At 27.9% G+C, this 18,604-nt stretch overlaps 1 protein-coding gene across 7 annotated transcripts in view; it reads right to left on the reverse strand.

The window, feature by feature from the left end:
* LOC111621622 (histone-lysine N-methyltransferase SETD2-like) overlaps window positions 1-18,604 on the reverse strand; it is a 116,229-nt gene that overhangs the window by 86,719 nt on the left and 10,906 nt on the right. The window contains exon 2 of one of the 7 annotated variants that reach the window (XM_023363817.1): window positions 14,734-14,852. The exons of the other annotated variants lie outside the window; for them this stretch is intronic. The gene's annotated coding sequence lies outside the window, so the exon portion shown is untranslated. The remainder of the gene's footprint in view (window positions 1-14,733; window positions 14,853-18,604) is intronic. 7 annotated transcript variants of the gene reach the window in all.

Genomic DNA, 18,604 nt, shown 5'->3' on the forward strand with positions numbered 1-18,604 from the left:
AAAAAAAAAAAAAAAAAGCTGCATCACCTTTAAAATCTGAGAATTTTGTAAGTTTTTTAAATAATTGTGCAATATTTCACAAAAGTTGCATCATATAAAAGCTACCTGAATGAATGATACTATTGTGGAAGATTGCATCATCCAAAAATCTCTATACATACAGCCCGAACTTCCAGTGTGTGCATTTACGACTTGGATTGTTATGCTTCATTATGGTGAAATATCAATACATGCAACTAACACCACAAAACAAAAGTGTGGCCATTGCTTTACACACAGGACTTGCTACATGTTCCATAGTAGAAAGAATGGGCTGTTCACAGTCTATTGTTGTTCAATTTCTTCAGAAGTTGAAGAGAACTGAAAGCACAACAAGAAAGGGTGGCAGTGGTCATTCACACTTATCCACAGTGACCCAGGACAGATATTTAATATGACTGTGTCTTTGGAATAGAAGGTCTTCTTCACCTGACCTTAAGACAACATGGCAAAAGGAATCAGGTGTGCAAGCATCCACATCTACTGTATAAAAGCAGCTGTTTGGATTAGGTTTGGAATGTCGGGCCAAAAAGAAGCCTTTGCTGACTGCCAAAATGAGAAATAGCATAGAGAATGGACTATTGATCAGTGGAAATCAGTGGTGTTTTCCGATGAATTGAAACTCAAACTGCACAGACCAATAGACAGCATATTGTTAGACTGGGAGGAACACCATCCAAACTGTATTGTCCATACCATCAAGCATATTGTTTTCTAGATGATTTGGGGCTGTATTTCCGATCAAGGAGTTGAGTGTTTACAATTTATGCAAGGAACAATCAAGTGTATATTGACATTTTGGATAAGAAATTATTTTCCACCATCCAGGAACAGTTTGGGTCAGTTTCCAACTGCATCTTCCAGAATGATTCTGCTCCACATCATTGAGTCAAAATATCTTCAACATCATCCCTAGACATTAGGCTTTAGTTTAACTAAAAGCTTGGTTGTACAGTGGAACCTCGCTTAATGAGCACCTCGCATAATGAGCAAAATAAATTGTAAAAGTTTGACTCGCTTAATGAACGATGTTTCTCATAACGAGTGACAAGGGGAGGGAAAATCCCGGATTGTGCGCATGCTCCATCAGTCTGTGTTTAGCACTCATTCCTTTAGCATCTTAGTGTTGCTTGTGATCACACATTTTTCCAAACTTGTATTCACACACATTTATACATAATGTATAAACATCGACAATCATAGCCCGTTATATAATAAACATGCCATCTCGTACTAAATTTAATAACTAATTTCAAATTAGATTTTAGAAATGTCTAAATTAAAAATTATTTATTTATAATTATTAAATTTAATATGAGATGGCAGCATAACTGCCTGCCTCTAGTCAAATTAATTAATTTCTAATATTTAATTACAGCCTTTAAATAGCCCAAGAATTTGGTATATTGTTTGGCGTCTTCATCAGACTTATTATCTGTGATTTTTTTGTTTTCTGCAAATCGAATTTGCATTTCAGGTTGGTTCATTCCGTGCTAGAAGAAATGATGATGATGATTCATGTTTCTTAACAATGTATATTGTGTAATTTTCTTTGAATAAATGTTATACATAAAATATTTGAGTATTTTTTTGGCATTGAATGCATTATTGTATTTTACATTAATTTCTATGGGAAAAACTGTTTTGCTTAATGAGTGTTTCGCATTATGAGTAAGATTCTAGAAAGAATTATGCTCGTTAAGTGAGATTCCACTGTATTGTATTTTTTTCAAATTGCATGCAGGTTCAAAAATAGAAAAGTGACCATGGAATCAACAGTTTGACTTGGCCTGAAAATAGTCCTGACCTTAACCTTATTGAAAATTGTTGGAATAAGATGGACATAGAAGTAATGAAAAAGAAACCAACATCACTTCTACAACTCCAGAAGTCACTAATTTGTATATGGCACCACAAACTGAGTAAAGAATACATTCAAGGACTCATCCAATCAATGCTCCAGAGATGTGAAACTTTCATTAATGCTAGATGAGGAACAACCAAATGTTACGTTCTAATTAATAGTTTTAATAACATTTCTATTTCACTTTTGCACGTTTTCCAACAGAAAAACAATCTGCGTTGTATTTTTTTGTCATCCAATTAGCCACTTGGATGCATCTCATATTGTACAATACTTGTTACAGTTTAAGCCCTGTATTTACATAAATTTAATAAAAAAAAACATTACATTTCTGCAGTTACCAGTTAATTGGATTACTTTTACATAATTTCAGATACATTTTCTGTTAATTGTGTTATTACAGTCTTTCACAGAACCAATAGTTGCAAAAAACTGAGGGTGATGCAGTTTTTTTTTTACCACCCCTATATATTCATATTGCCAAATGATCTGTTGGATTATCTATTGAGCTGTTGAGCTGTTAGTTATTAAGGGTAATAACTAATTAGACGCAAATCAATTTGGCCAGTGGTAGGTAGTTAAACTACCATTTCTTGACAAATTTAGAATATTCAGGAAGATAAGAACTGGCCTAAAGGGAGACCCAAATCCACAACACCTGTTTATGTGCAGATGTGTTGCAAGTTATGGAGCCCGAAACTCTGTCCAATCTTAACTTCCAGAATTAATTAATTAATTAATTTAGATATAACCTTAATGCATCTGCACAATAAGCAGGAGTTTTAGCTTTAAATCCTGCTCTGGGCCAATTCTTTTCTTTCAGAATATTCCAAATTTAAAACTGATTTATTTAATTCTAATTATTAAATTTATCAAGAGATGGCAACTTAACCATCTACCTCTAGCCAAATTGATTTGTATCTAATTAATTATTAGCATTAATATAACATCACAGAAAATCCAACAAATTGTTTGGTAAAGTATAAAGGAATGAAATGGAACTGAAATAATAATGCTTTCAATCTGGGCTTCCATCATTAGGATTGATCAGAGTATTATAGAATACTGATAACAAATAAAGTAAAAAGCACTTAAACTTTTTTATATTCTATTTTATTTTTGTATTTTATTAAAGCAAACATTTTTCTAATGCCAAACAACTGCTGTATTACATCAGGCTATATTACATCAGTAATTGTTATTTTCTAGCCACACCATGTATATCTTAATATATAATAAATACAAGAAAAATACTATTACAGTAAAACTTCTCTAAAGCAAGAACAAAAGAGTTTTAAATTACAAAACATGTAATCTGAATAAAATGGAAAATTAAGATACCACTTGTGGACAAATAAGTAAAGTTGTCTTCAGGTAAAATAATCACTGCAGAGCATGATAAACTGTATTCTGAGAACAAGTACAAACCTTTCCAGAAAAATAAAGGTCACACAATGAAAGGACACACAGACTTAAGGTCTGTTTCTGACAAGCAAGCAGAGTGTAATTCATTGAAAAAAATAAGCAATTATTTATTACAATGCTGAGCTGAAATTTTTAATCGCACTTTTAATTTATTTAAAATATATGCTCTCCACCTCAAATTAGTACTGTAGTTTTCTGTTAGCAATGGAGTCATGTAGGTCATCTATCTAACTCAATGGGGTTTATTACCTAGAGAGGCTAAACACTTGAAATCAGCGTCCCTTGCAAAGGACAATGAGAGCAACATCTACCATGTTTTGTTGTCAACCAGTGGTTAGTAAGTGCAGCTGGTTAAAAGTTTTTTGAGCTTAATTAAAAAATACAACAAAAAAATGGAATGTAAAGTTTCAATGATATTCAATTCTGAATGATGCTATCAGTGTGTTCAACATACAGCTGCACTAATTGCAATAATAAAACTACAGATATATATCCTATTTCAAAGTAAGTATTGTTTACTTTTGTATTGATTTCCTTTAGAACTTTAATTAATTGTATCATTACCACTATCAAATGTAAAATGATGACGACACTATACTGTACACAGGCCTACCAGTGGCCAAGTGGTCTTTGTTCCCTGAACACTGGGAGTTCAGTCGTGGATTCACACCTCACTCGAATGGGCTGGCCACATGGAGTTTTCCAGGTTTCCTCCCCATCTGTAACACCTAAATAGGGGCCAGTTTCCCTTAAAAAGATCTCCCAGAAGGCATCCCTCCTAGGCAAATTGTCCAAGTGTTGCATTGCCATAACTTAAACAACAACTATACTGTACAGTTTGTAAATTTTAGTATCAGTTTGTATTTAGAGCTGCCTATCACCCTGTGTAGGCTAATAAGTACATTGGTACTATATACAATTACTAATTGTAAGGTGGTTATAATTACTTGCTTTTTGTCCAATATTGTAATCAATCTTCTGAACAGCTAAGTATAATAAATTCTCAGGAGAACTGATATTACTGAAAATAACAAGAATATATAATTCTCATTTATGCCAATAAAAGGCTCAATAATAAAATTTTTCACACATGTAGAAATAATTTTTCTGTAAAAATGAACATAACTGTGTGAGAGTTATCCTGTTTAATTTAAAGATAAAATAAAAAAAACTAAAACCTGTTTAAAACAAAAACTAAACTTGTCTAAATGAAAAAATAAATACTGGTAAATAAAATACAGCACTGTAATTTCAGTTTATACAGACAGACAGCAACAGTAGGAATTTACAGGTCTACAATTTTTTCTTAATATGATGTCAACATATAAAACAATGATACTTGTCGAATATGTGTGTGTATTTATGACACATCTGATCAATAAAGTTACAACAAACAATTATATATTTTAGCACTATCTGCATTTTATCCAGATAAATAATTATCATATTAACTTAGAAAGTAACAAAAATACAAAACATATTCACAAACACAAATTTTATAGCCATTAAAAAAAGCATAGCTATGTAAATCAAATATAATTTTAATTCAAAAACAATATTTATAAATAATTTTAGAACTAATCAAATTACATAGCAATGACAAAAATATTTGATAGAAATAAAAAGAAATTATCACACTAAATGTTTATTATTATATGAAAACTAACTAAAATTTACAATAAATAAAATTAATTAATTATATGTACCGGTACATGTAAGTTATATACAGTGAACTCTCATATAACATGCTCCCCTAAAATGCAAATTCATATAATGTGACAAAAAATTGCAACTAGTACTTATACAAAATTTTCATTTTGTCATCCAGAAGTATATGTTTTCTGCTCCAACTTCTAGGTCTAGGTTTCAACTTGCATATAAGTGTCTGATAACGTACATCTTGATAACGTAATTTTCCATGCAGGACTTAATTGTCCTGCATAAACAATCCGATGCATACATATATAAATATATATAAGGTTTGACCAATAAGTTAGATAATTGGTATACATGGTATCCAGATTAAAACTGACACACTTTAAATCACAGCAAAAATTCAGTGCCTAAAGATAAACACATGTAACACATTGCATGAGAAAAAAGATTGTGTAAATTTATCTTATAATTAATAGAGTAATGAGTTGTGACACTGAAGTTGCAATTGTCAAATGGTATCAGCTCAAGAGAAAGTGTAAACTTTTTGATGGTATGATGAAATAAATTTCGTGCAAGTGTGTGTGACAAAACATTCATTGTGTATGTGAAAAAACTTTCCATCACAAAACACCATCAAGACATGGAAAAAACAGCCCCCATGAACTATGCAAGCATAGGAAGTGTGTCAAAAGATCATGGAGGTGAGAAACCCCAACTGTCAGACAAGAATGTCAAGGCGATTAGGGAGACTGCAACAAAACCTACAAAAGTCCATTTGTCAGGTAGGTAGGTAACTCAAAATTCTGCAATCAATTGTTGAGGAACACATGACAGTAAAATGATTATTGTTTAGATATTCTCTGTGCAACAGGAAAAGCACACATTGAGAATTTATAATTTTGTGTAAAAAAGTGTAAAAGTAAAACTGTACTAATTTTTTCAATAAAACATAGTGTCTTCAAACTGCCTACCTTACTTTTACTGTAGTTCTTACCTAATATTAGAGTTTCTCAAAATGTGTTAGTCACAATCCAGACAGATGTTATTATGAACACCTTACTAGCTTAGATAACTTGGCTTGGCTCAATAAAATGATATATCAAGTAAAGTTAATACTCTTATAAAAACACTCATAAATACATACTGTATATAAGGAAAAATAACATATACTTATAATAGATCTGATGAAAAATAATTTTACATCAAAAGAAATTCTAGGGACTCACTGACAATCTGACACAAGTAAGAATAACAACAGTCATACATTTAGCACTGAATAACAGTCATACATTTAGCACTGAATAGGCTGACCATTCAAATTTCGTTTGACCAGCTTTCACTAATGTTCACTTTTGCTCATTAATGACCACAACATTACATAGTATATTTGAATTTTACAGTGCCCTTCACATCCACCAGCCTTGGACAAAACTTCCTGTTCAGATGAAAGACCCAATAAGAACAAGATGTGAACTATTTACTATTGCAAACAATATCATAATTCTACCAAAACTTAAAAAAAATCAAATGATTTTGGAAATGGAAAGTAGCCTATATCCTTCCCAGAACTATCCTAAACATGTACAAAGTTTCATAGAAATTGGTTTAGCCATTCTCACATGATACACGATACTCAGACAGATGTGAATTTAATTATATATATATATATTGAAGATTGGTTTAAAATGGTTTGGAACAAATGTAAATTATTATTCAGTCAATTCTAATGAAGCAAATAATGAAGTAGCTGGTACCAAACTGTCTTTAATCATTCTTAAAATACAAAGATCAGCTGTTAAGTAATGCGCACTATAACATCTATATATAACCAGCAACATGCACACAGCATGACCTTGTAGCTAGATCCTTCCTTCATAACAGTGTCAAATTTTATTCTTTTACTTACACAAAATAAATGATTTATTTTTTTTTATGTACAGTATTCCTTTATTTCATGTCATTTCATGTGCAATCAAAAAGTTCAAAAACTTTTTGAACATTTTTGAATTTATATGTTCGTTTTATGATATGTTAATGTTTAGATGACAAAATTTGAATTTGTATTCTAAATTATTATTATCCAAACTACAGTTGTGGCAGTCCATTTCCTGTAGAATCTGGCCTGCTAGGTCCCAGATCTCAATACTCCAGATTTTGGGGCCTTTGGGGACATTTCCAGAATTTGCTATAGAAGAAACTAATATCATATGTAAAATGCTTTTATTAAATCTTCATTGAAACCTTTTCCACTGCACAATACGAGGGAGGCTTCAAAAAGTTTGTGAAAAAAGGATAATAGTACAAAATAAATGATTTCAGTTATAATGTTTATTTTTCAACATATGCTCCATTAAGGTTTATACACTTCTGCAAACGTTGATACCAGCCTTTAATCCATCTGAGTAGAACTGAGGATCTTGTGATCTGAACCATGTCAGAGCTACTCTTTTTACATCTTCAACTGACAGAAAATTAGTATCTTTCAGCAACTTATTCATTTGTAGGTTGTTGACTTCTTTGGAACATTATCACCATAAACTGGTTCCAGAGTGTCAATGATTTGCCTATTCTCCCAACTAAGTCTCACCATGAACTTTGTTTGTTCTGGTCTCAATTTTGGTGGATTCCATGTTGCTTGAATGGTACCTGACTTTCAACTGGCAGTGCTGCATTCTTACTGCATTTAAAAGTTCATGTTTGAACATGTTATAACATGTTGGTATAAGAATGTTCAGGAAATTAAAATCCTTCCAAACAATTTTTAGTTAGACATTTCCACAAACTTTTTGAAGCCCCCATGTAACTTTTCAGACACCCAGTATTACTTTAGTCAGCATGAATGTATATTCAATTTACTTAAAATACATCATTTTAATTTCAAGATAATGTTTTATACTACCATGGTTAATTATTTGAATGAATAATCAATAATTTAAAAAGAGTCAATTATAAAACTTTTACTACAATGATTTTCAATTTCTACTTAGCAAAAACAATACATTATTTTTGACTGAACTGTATTATTAGAGTTTAACTAAAAAATAATTTTCTTAAGCAATTAAGTAAGTTTAACATATAATAAACAAAAATGTACAGGGTGTCTGGAAAGTTACTGTGCAATAGAAAAGATATATGTAATGATCTTCAGCATCATATCATGGCTCTCAAGGCCTTTTTCTTAACACCATTTACAAGCAACTATTTCATTGTGACATTGTCACAATACTGGGCTGTAATTTTTATCCTCCACTTCAAACTAGTAGTGTCTTTCCTCTGTACTTCATACTTTTCCTGTTAGCAATATGGTTGTGCCAGTCATCTAACTAACTTCTTTCAGGGGAAATTTTTGAACTGAAATAACATGAGTTCTGATAAAAACCTGAAGTATATATAGTTAATCAGGGCCTGCTGCCCCTAAACTTTCCATACCTGCTTTCAATTTTCATCTAACTCCATTCTCAAGATTAAGGAAGGACAGACACACAGACAAACAACAGTGGGAATTTATAGATTGACAATTAATACAATTTTTTCAAACTGCAGCCCAACTAGCTTTATTCTAGAAACAGTAATACTATCTATCACAAAGTGGAAATGCAGGACATATAACTTACAGGTTTCAGATGTAATGCCATATGTATAACTAATGCCATTACAAAATTTCTCAGACACCCTGTATAATGAATAATTATTAAGACAGTTGCAACAGTTTTAGATAATTAAATATAGTTATAAAAGGAATAATACTATTTTTATGACCAAAGAAAGTACAAGTATATCATGCTCAAACCTCATCTTCATTCTTTAATACTGATATTCAATGTAAATAATTACTCATTAATTAAGTAATTATAATTTAAAACATTGTATGATACAATATAAGAGCTTTTTATTCACTTCAAATACTGTCACTAGAATTATAACCTAGTAACAATCATCAACTTATACCCTGAAAGCACGTAAAAAAAAAAAGCATTATCAGTTAAACAAATCAAAAATTTCAAAGTGAATATTAAAATTTGAAAGAAAAATTATTATTTTGTGGCAAAATCAAAGACATATGTGATGTAAAAGACAGATACTGACAATTAAAAGTTTAATATAAAACGTTACATATATATTCTTCCAGATAATTTTTATAATAAATGCAGATGCTCATAAATAAAATTCTAATATTACAATAGAGAAAAAATAACTCAAATATAACTTTATATATCTTGAAAATATTCTTATTAAAATTCTAATAATAATATATAGACCTAATCTCAAGAACATCCAAACTTGTCACAATTTATTTTAATATATATATTTTATTTTTATATTTTTATTATATTTATATAAAATTTAAAAAATTTATATATATATTTTTGTCTTCTCATTTCTGTTTTTCAAAATTCTACAGATTTACTTGTTCTAAATTCAACATTTTCATTAAATGAATTAATAATGCAGTAAAATCCATTAATCATGCAAGAGTCAGCAGTGACAAGTATAAAGTAGGAAACAGTTTCATGTAAAAACTGAGAAGAAAACTTGTATTTAAAAAATCAATAACCTAAAACAAAAAAAAAAAAAAACAAAAATTTAAATCAAATGGAATATTCTTACTGTAAATATACATTTCTGTAATAACTAAAAAACAAATGTATATCAACATGACAAGTGTTTACTTCAAAAATGTAAACACAAATTTAAATAAAAAATTATTATTATTATTATTAAATTTAAAATAGCAAAATGCAAAGCATATTAAAATGTTGATATGAAAATTGCAAATAATGATAATGAAGTATAGAAATAATTAGAATTGAAAATTATCTTTACACTTTGGATTTTATTCTCTGAGTAAACTTAAATATTTTATTTAGAAAGTAATAATATTTTTATCATCATGCATAAGTACTTTTGTAATGACAACAATCATAAGCATGTTTCGAGATGAATTGTTACAGTACTCTCTTGCTACTGTTAGTTTTCCTGTTTACTTGGGTTTCATTTCTGTGTACAGAATTGTATGTCAGTGTGCAATATTATTTGTCAACCTACCTCCAAAAAAGAATTGGCACAGAAGGGCAACAGGTTGTATCATTCGTTGCCATTAGGCTTTAATTTTCCCAGTAATCTGGTACCCCTTCTGTGCAACAGATTGTACCAAAGAGTGATACCTGTCTTACTACTACTACTACTACTACTACTACTACTACTACTACTACTACTACTCCACTGTGCAAGGAATGGCCAGATTAGCAACAATAGTGTATGTATTCAATTCAACTTTATAGATTAAAGGGGAAAAAACTGCCTCTGCATCAAAGTAGACCAAAAACAATTTTAACTTAAATTATCATCAATAAACGGTTGCCTGTTGAATTACAGTCAATTCTACTACCTATCCATATTCTAAAATTTTGTAGCAATTGAATAAGATGAATTGTTATTGTATACACAGTATTTTTATTTGAAAAATTAACTTTCTTGAAGTATATTTCACATGATAAACAAAATAAAATGTGATTTAATAAAAACAGTAAGACAAATTTTGTTTTAAAAATCATAATAATATTTAAAAAAACATTCTAATAAAAAAACAAGATAAAATTTTACTTAAAAATGAATAATGTGAAAATAAACAGAATAATAGAGAGATTTCTTAGTACAGTAGCCCTTCATTATATTCTAGATTCAGATATATCATGCTTTTTTTGGTCCCCCAAATTTTAAAAGCACTTGAATCAATAAATTTTAAAATATCTATTTCCATTAAATTTTTTTTGCAATGAAATATGGTATTTTATTCCTACCATTGTCTGTGAAACTACTATTGCAGGTAAAACAATAAATTCGTTATGATCTAAATAGGCAAAACAAGTGGCCAGATCAATTATCCCTTAATTTTCTTTTTGATATTAAAAGTTGTTTATTTACTGGTTTTAAGTACTGTCTCCACATTTAAAAGTTTATGTGAATTCGAAATTACATACTTTTATGTGAATTGACAGTATTGGGTCAATTCACATAAAGGTATGAAATTTGCAAGTCACAGCAATGTATGCAAGAAAAGAATTCTTTATTTCTAAACTGAAAGTTCTAAAATTTTTACAGTTAGTCACTTTATTTTGCTTTTTAGAGAATTTTTACTCTTTCTAATTTTGTAAGTTTTGATGTTCTATAAACATCAAAACATAAAATTACATATGCTCTATATATATATAGAACATATGTACATATGTTCTATATATATATAGAACATATGATATATATTTTTAAATTTTCAATTACTATATTTATAATTTTTATTAAAAAATATAAATTAAAATTTTTTTATTAATAAGTGATTTATTGTGAATATATAGTACTGTATAATAAAATTGTAACTGATATTGTTCTAATATTGNTTTTCAATTACTGTATTTATAATTTTTATTAAAAAATATAAATTAAAATTTTTTTATTAATAAGTGATTTATTGTGAATATATAGTACTGTATAATAAAATTGTAACTGATATTGTTCTAATATTGACAGTATTTGTCTTTAAATGTCATTGTTAAAGATACAATAATGCTAAATGAGCGTTCATGGAATATCGACATTTATATAAACATCAATTAATATGATATAACCACAAATAAAATTCAGTATTGCAAAACTAAGCTTATTTTATATCAGAAACACTTGCTGATAAAAGAACAGAAAATAGAGATTCTATAGAATGTATAATCTGTTTAGAGTATAAGCCTGGAATTTTTAGTACTCATTTATATCGTGCTGTTGGATATATTACATTTTTCTTTGTCTCCCGACAAGCACAATATAACAAGGGGCTACTTTATATATCTTCATATTGTAAGAAACATCAATGGAGATGATGATGATGATTAAAATTTTTAGTTTTTACAAGTTTTACAAAATCTTGACACTTGAGGGGTTTATAGATGTAATTTTATGTAGTTTTAGGAAGGAACAAACCTATATTAAGAAGATAAATTATTTTAAGTTAACTTTAAATTATGCACATTCTAATAAATATAATGAGAATTATTATTTACTAAGAATATTTTATCTCGAAATGAAATAAGAAAGTTTATGTATTTAATAACTTCTGTATAAAGTTATTATAAAGAGACAACATATCAACACAACTACATATGCATGCCATATTAATATAACTGATAATATTGATATACTGTACTGTATTGAAAAGACCATCCAAGTGTGTGTGGGAAACAAAAAATGGGATTAGTGGCACTTCCAAAACTTTTTTTTATCTTATCTACACTATAACACAGTGTTCCGCAACCGGTATGCCATCACAAAGGTGAAGGTGTGACGTAAAATTTTACATATTCTATTAATTTCAAGTTTTATTTATATATTTTTATCACAGTTGCTGTGTTTTATGCTTGTATTTCATTCTCTGCCACAGCAATGATGAAATAAGACAATGTTTGTTTATTCATTATTACAAGCAACGCATCTTGTATTCAATGCATCAATGTATTCTAAGAAATTAAATGTAAAATAAATTTGCTCATAGGTGTTGGTCTGTTTAATAATAATAATAATAGTGGCATTATGTAATTCTATTAATAGTATCATATCATACATTTTTGAGGAAAATAACATTTTGGTGTGCTGTGTTGAGTCATAGGTGTGCGTGCTGCAAGAAGAAAAAGGTTGCGGAACACTGCTATAACACAGATAAAATATACACAAGTTTTTAATCTCGGGACAAAATGAACCAACAATGAAACTTCTTTATAATGTAATAAATTTGCATTAAACCATTTTATTAAAAAAAAAAAATTCATGTATGTAAGTATTACATTCTAAATAATCACAACTGTAATGTGAATTTAGATGAACTTAAGCCAAAAATTACTAACCTTCATAAAAATAGGAATAAAAATAACAAAAACATAAATGAAATAATTTGTTAAAAAATATTAAACAAAAAACAAAATGTCAAACTGTTTACTGAAGCAAGATGACATCCAAGAGTCAGAGTCAGTCATGCTTCTCTTCTATTAATAATCTACACCACAACATCTCAAGTTGCTGAGAAAAATTTATTAAATTTTTGTTAGTTACATTTTCAGCCAATCAATTTGGCTGAAAATGTAACTAACATTTTCAGCCAAATCGATTGGCCATCCTCAGGTTAACTGAAAAAAAAATAACGATCTTAAGGTGTTTTGGTGTAGATTGTTATTTACTGAATGAGTTTTATTAATTATCTATTAATAATGATCAAATTTCTTACTTATAACTAAATATAATGTTTCTCAGAGAAAAATTCAGAATCAGAAATTGATATTTCCAACTTCTCTTAATTGCTTCTTACATCTTTAATACAAATTATGCAAAAAATGTTATATCTTTATTTTTAGAATATCATGTTTATTTTCTTCAAGCCAATCTATCAAAAATATAAAAATGTTTTCAGAAGTCTGTTCTCTTCATACAAAATTTATGCACATCATCTTTGTATTTAGATAATGTTAGATAACATTTTCAAATTATATTCTATTAGGTATACAAAGCTTCTCTTTTCATCTGTGCTTCCATAGTTAATTACTTAAGCAATTAAAAATCTAGTTATATGAACATCGTTATCACAGTTTTTGCAATCTTAATTTTATTTAGACATATCAATTAGAATACAATAATATTCCAATATTAATAAACATCAGTGAAATGTAAGATTTAATGAATTACAAATATGAAACATTCCTATTTTCAATAAATAAAGATAGAAACATATTTAAAGCATTTAATAAATTACAAGAATGTCAATGACAAATATTAAATATTTTATTTGAACAATACTGTATTTGTAATTATAAAATGCTTATCAATCATTTCAGCAATGAAAAACTCATTTAATCATAACCAATGGCTTTCAAGATTTCTAATTCTCACTAACAATATATACAATATTTCATATACTGCAATTTTTAAGAAAGATCTAAAAGATGTGGCATGTTCTTAGTGTGGCTAATGAAGAAAATGTGAAAAAAAAATCATCAATTATTTTTATAATTTAGAAAAACAAAGATAAAACTGCCTTTAAAATCTGGGTTTGAACGCAAGGCAGTACCTTAAAACAGCAGTGCCCAAACTAACTACTGGCATATTAATCTGGTCAGCAAACATATTTGATATATCACTTATAATTAATAAAATAGGCCTACTTTTTGAATATATGGAATATTGCCCATGACTTGTATTAAATTTTGCCAAGCAATCATAAAGTTTGGGCCATTACCTTAAATCATCATCAATGACATATAGTTTCCTTCATTTTGATCAAGAATATGCATATAAAGTGCATAAATAATTCAATTTCTAGACAGTAGGTATGAAAATATTAAAATATAAATAACTATGCTGAAAATACAGTGATAGGTACTGTACATGATAAAATTTGACAATCATCATCAAATAAATCATTTAAAATTTATTTTTTAATATCAGTGAGTGAAATGCAAACTGTAACTGTTAATTATATAAAGTTGTCATATCAGAAATGAATTCTTTATGCTGCTAATTAACTATTTTCAAAAGTTTGTAAGTTGTAGAAATGCAACATGTAAATATTTAACAAATTACAAATGTGTTTTTCTAGTAACTAACAATTATAATGTATCTGTATATCAATGCAGATATGAACATTATTTAACTACAAATCAATGATTTTAAATCAGTTTAAATTTTTGTGTCTTCAAACATTATTTTAAATAACTTACATACATAATTTTATCCCTTAACTCCAATTATATTCAATCTCATCTTAAACTCGATATTCATGTTGAGATTGCTTCGGTTTAAATTCAATCAATGTTGTAATAGTCCACTATAGAATTTTCTAAAAAAAGAACAATTTTAATAACAAAACCTGGAAAAAAGCATTCTAATTTCTTCAAACAATAATGAATACATATACATAAAATGTTGCAATATCATATTTTTAAAATTTGCAGAAATATTAACAAATTAAACAGTATTTTCTGCAAAAAAAAAGAAATATAAATTAATTCATTTTTCTCAAGAATTTCTACCAAAATGTTCATATATGTAAAGTATACAGAAAATATAAATTTCCAACTATGTATGACTAACAGATCTAATGATATGCTTACTTTTTTACTTCAAAATTCACATTTAATAAAGAATTTTCATCATCAATTTAAGTATTTCTGATGTAAAAAAAATTTAGTAATTTAATTTTGATTGAATCAATGAACAAAATTATGTAAAGTACTTCATTATTTGTATCAATTTAAATGTAAGAGAAGTGCAGAAAACTGATAGACAACACATAACTTAAAGTAAACCTTCAAGCAAGCACACGATGATATAAAAAGACAATATGATGAAAGTCCAAATTCTACAACAACATGTAAAGATAAATTGTTAAATTATTTTTGATCAGTATCGAAGTTAATGAAATAATAAAATATGATCTATCTTCTGACTAAATTTTGTGGTTTAATTAACATAAAATATATTCCAAAAATAATTTAGCAATTTAGATCTATCAGTACATATAAAATAAGAATTTTTTTCATACAATATAACTTTTGAAAATAGTTGTAGATGTATAAACAGAACATACACATTTATTGTTTCCTCTGTAAAGTAAAATCCATTTCATTTAAGGTACTAGAAAATTTTCAAAAGTTATAATTCATTAGCAATATCTGAATGAGAAAATATCTCATATTGTAAGCAATCTTCTATTGAAAAATTGGTGAAATGTGAAGAGCATCAACCGATTAAAAACTGTAATATTCTGAAAAGAATTGTTCTTTTCAGAATATTAGCATACATTCTGAAAAGAACAATTCAGAAATTTTAAAAGTAAACGCAAAAAATTAAAAAATAAATATTTAGTTATAAATTCAATTGCACAGTCAAATCTAAACAGGAAATATTTTTCAAAAACAAAACTAGGAATGTACAAAATCACTAATTTATTACATCATTAACGTTTTAAAACCACTGATTCAATATTTCAAAGAAAGTACTGTTGAATAATATAAAATACACACAAGTCAATAATACTTTAAAAAATATATTAAAAAATCTAGCAATGAGTTGTATAATGAGTTTCCTGGCAAATAAGTTAAAATTACATGTGGCATCATCTGTTATATTTTATTTTAAAAATTTTTTATATTATTAATTATTACAAAATGGCAAAACATTTAATTTTGAGGATAGAGATGAATTTTATAAAAAATTGTAAATGCTAATAACGAGTAAAATCTTTATTAAGTCTGACCCCACTTGAGATATGATGCATAACCCCCATCAACCTTTAACCACCAAAATTTAATAGAATCAATCCCACTAATACACAAACCTCCCTGCAAAACTTCAGAAATTTTTTAACAAAAGGCACAAGAGTTATTAAGCTTTAAAGTGGATGAACAAAATTGTATCCTCCAAACTCACATACAAACGCCTGTTGAATATTACAGATATAGAGGTTCCACTGTATAATAGATTACTAATTCCTACATTTTAGTCTGTTTGGTTTTTTGTTATACAGACCAGCATTTCTCATCCTGGGTGCCGTCTCAAATAATGTGAGTAGCAATGCAAACATGGTGAGAATAACATGTGGTACCAACTCAATCAGTGAGACCATTAACTGAGGAAGTTCATGAAATTTTACACTCTCAACACATTCATTCTGCTACTTGCATAACTTGAGATTAAGCACATTGGACTACACATAACCCATGAGTATGTGAGGCACTTCCACAGAGTATCTGAAAAGAACCTGTAATGACTACCAAATATAATTTTAAATCAGGAATTTTTCAATTTAAAAGAAAGCTTATACTTTAAGAACTTGGTCCTAGAAAATTTTCTAGGATTTAAAATACATTAATTTATACACTTCCAAAGATCCAAATTCAGTTAGAAAAGAAAGATTAATTTAAACTATCAGCTAATTCTGTATCTAGATTATTAAAATAAATACAGTAATACTTTAAATTAAAAATTATGAAGCAACTATTGAAAGTCAATTGACAACATTCTTTATTCTCAATTTATAGGGTTTAGGAATAGATAAAATGCTCCATGTTCATGGTAGAGTGTGCAGGCTGAAAAAGATTGGTAACCACTGATATAAGCTCACTATTGCCTTCTTTAAACAATTTTTCAGATACTTCTGTATAGGATAAACATATTGAAATATATCAAATATATATTATATAGTTTAAAAAATTCAATATGTAAGAATTAAAAGGAATAATAATAAAACTAATATATTTAATTGAAATTTTATTTTGGAATATGTTATGATATCCTCATGTATCAATTAAAAATTATAGAAATGGTATGTATTAATAGATCCTCAATTATTCAAGACTAGTTTTAAATTGAGTTCAATTAAACTTAAACAAGATATCAAAAAATAATGTCAATAATAATATAGAATGTAGAAACAACTATATAAAAAAACAATAAAATATTTGATACAGAATGTTCACTCATTAAATTTGTACATGGTACATGGCATGTTGATTATAAGAAATCACATTAATGTAAAATGAATAGATTAAATCTATGTTATACATTTTTCTAAATTTTTCAAATTTATACATGGTTTTTATACTTTAGAGATAGGTTAATTGGAAAATTGTTTTCCAAGATGATTTTTATCAACTTATTTTAAAAAATAAAATTCCAGTTAGACACGTATATGATGTTTTCAGAAAACAGTTTAATTATCATCTATTATTCTAAAGTAGTGATTCTCATAGATCACTTAATTTGAGTAACAGATGTGACAGCACCTTTACTTTCATTCACTTCTCATTCCATAAAAAAATCATTTTAGGTGCATGCCAAAAAATTATATAAGCAGAATATGACATCAAAAATAATTAGTGCATAAAAATATACTTTTCTCTGGCTAAACAGAGAATTATATTTTAGAAAAAACACTAGGTCAGTCTGTGAACTATCTACATGCTTACAAACCATCAGTTGTCCATGAACCATACTTTGGGAATCACTGCTACAAACTACTCTATAAAGTTAGCCTGTCAATTTAATGATTGCAAACAATATTTCTACAATTAATCATTATTCTACTATCATTATTTAAAATCTGGAGTTAAGAAATAAATTGCAACTAATAAATCTAATTAATTAGTCATCTAAACTGCAGCTTTGTAATATTCAGTAACAATCAGATGACTAAAAAATACAGAAAAACTTTCAAGGCAATATGGAGTAATTCAAATTAAATTAATTTTTTTTATAATTATTAAGATAAAACATCAAAATTAGCAATGATGCAATATTTAGAATTTATTATATACATTTTTATAGTACATCTACTTTTCTCAAAGGCATAAGGCACAAATGTGATAAACCTCATCATTTTCATCTTCTTCACTAGCTCATGAAAAATACATCCATTGGTATTACACTGCATATCAAACCTTCTGTTGAATCAGAATACAAATATACATAGTGAAGACATTCAGATGCTTTAACTAATGCAGGCCTCCTTTTCTTCTTTGTTTTATCCTTTTGCAAGTTGACTATCCTTCCTCTTTTGCTTTGTCTCTTAAGTTTGTCTTCTCTTAAACC

Source organism: Centruroides sculpturatus, unplaced genomic scaffold (genome assembly GCF_000671375.1).
Source record: "Centruroides sculpturatus isolate CEXI.00-Female unplaced genomic scaffold, Cexi_2.0 scaffold232, whole genome shotgun sequence".
NCBI lineage: Eukaryota > Metazoa > Arthropoda > Arachnida > Scorpiones > Buthidae > Centruroides > Centruroides sculpturatus.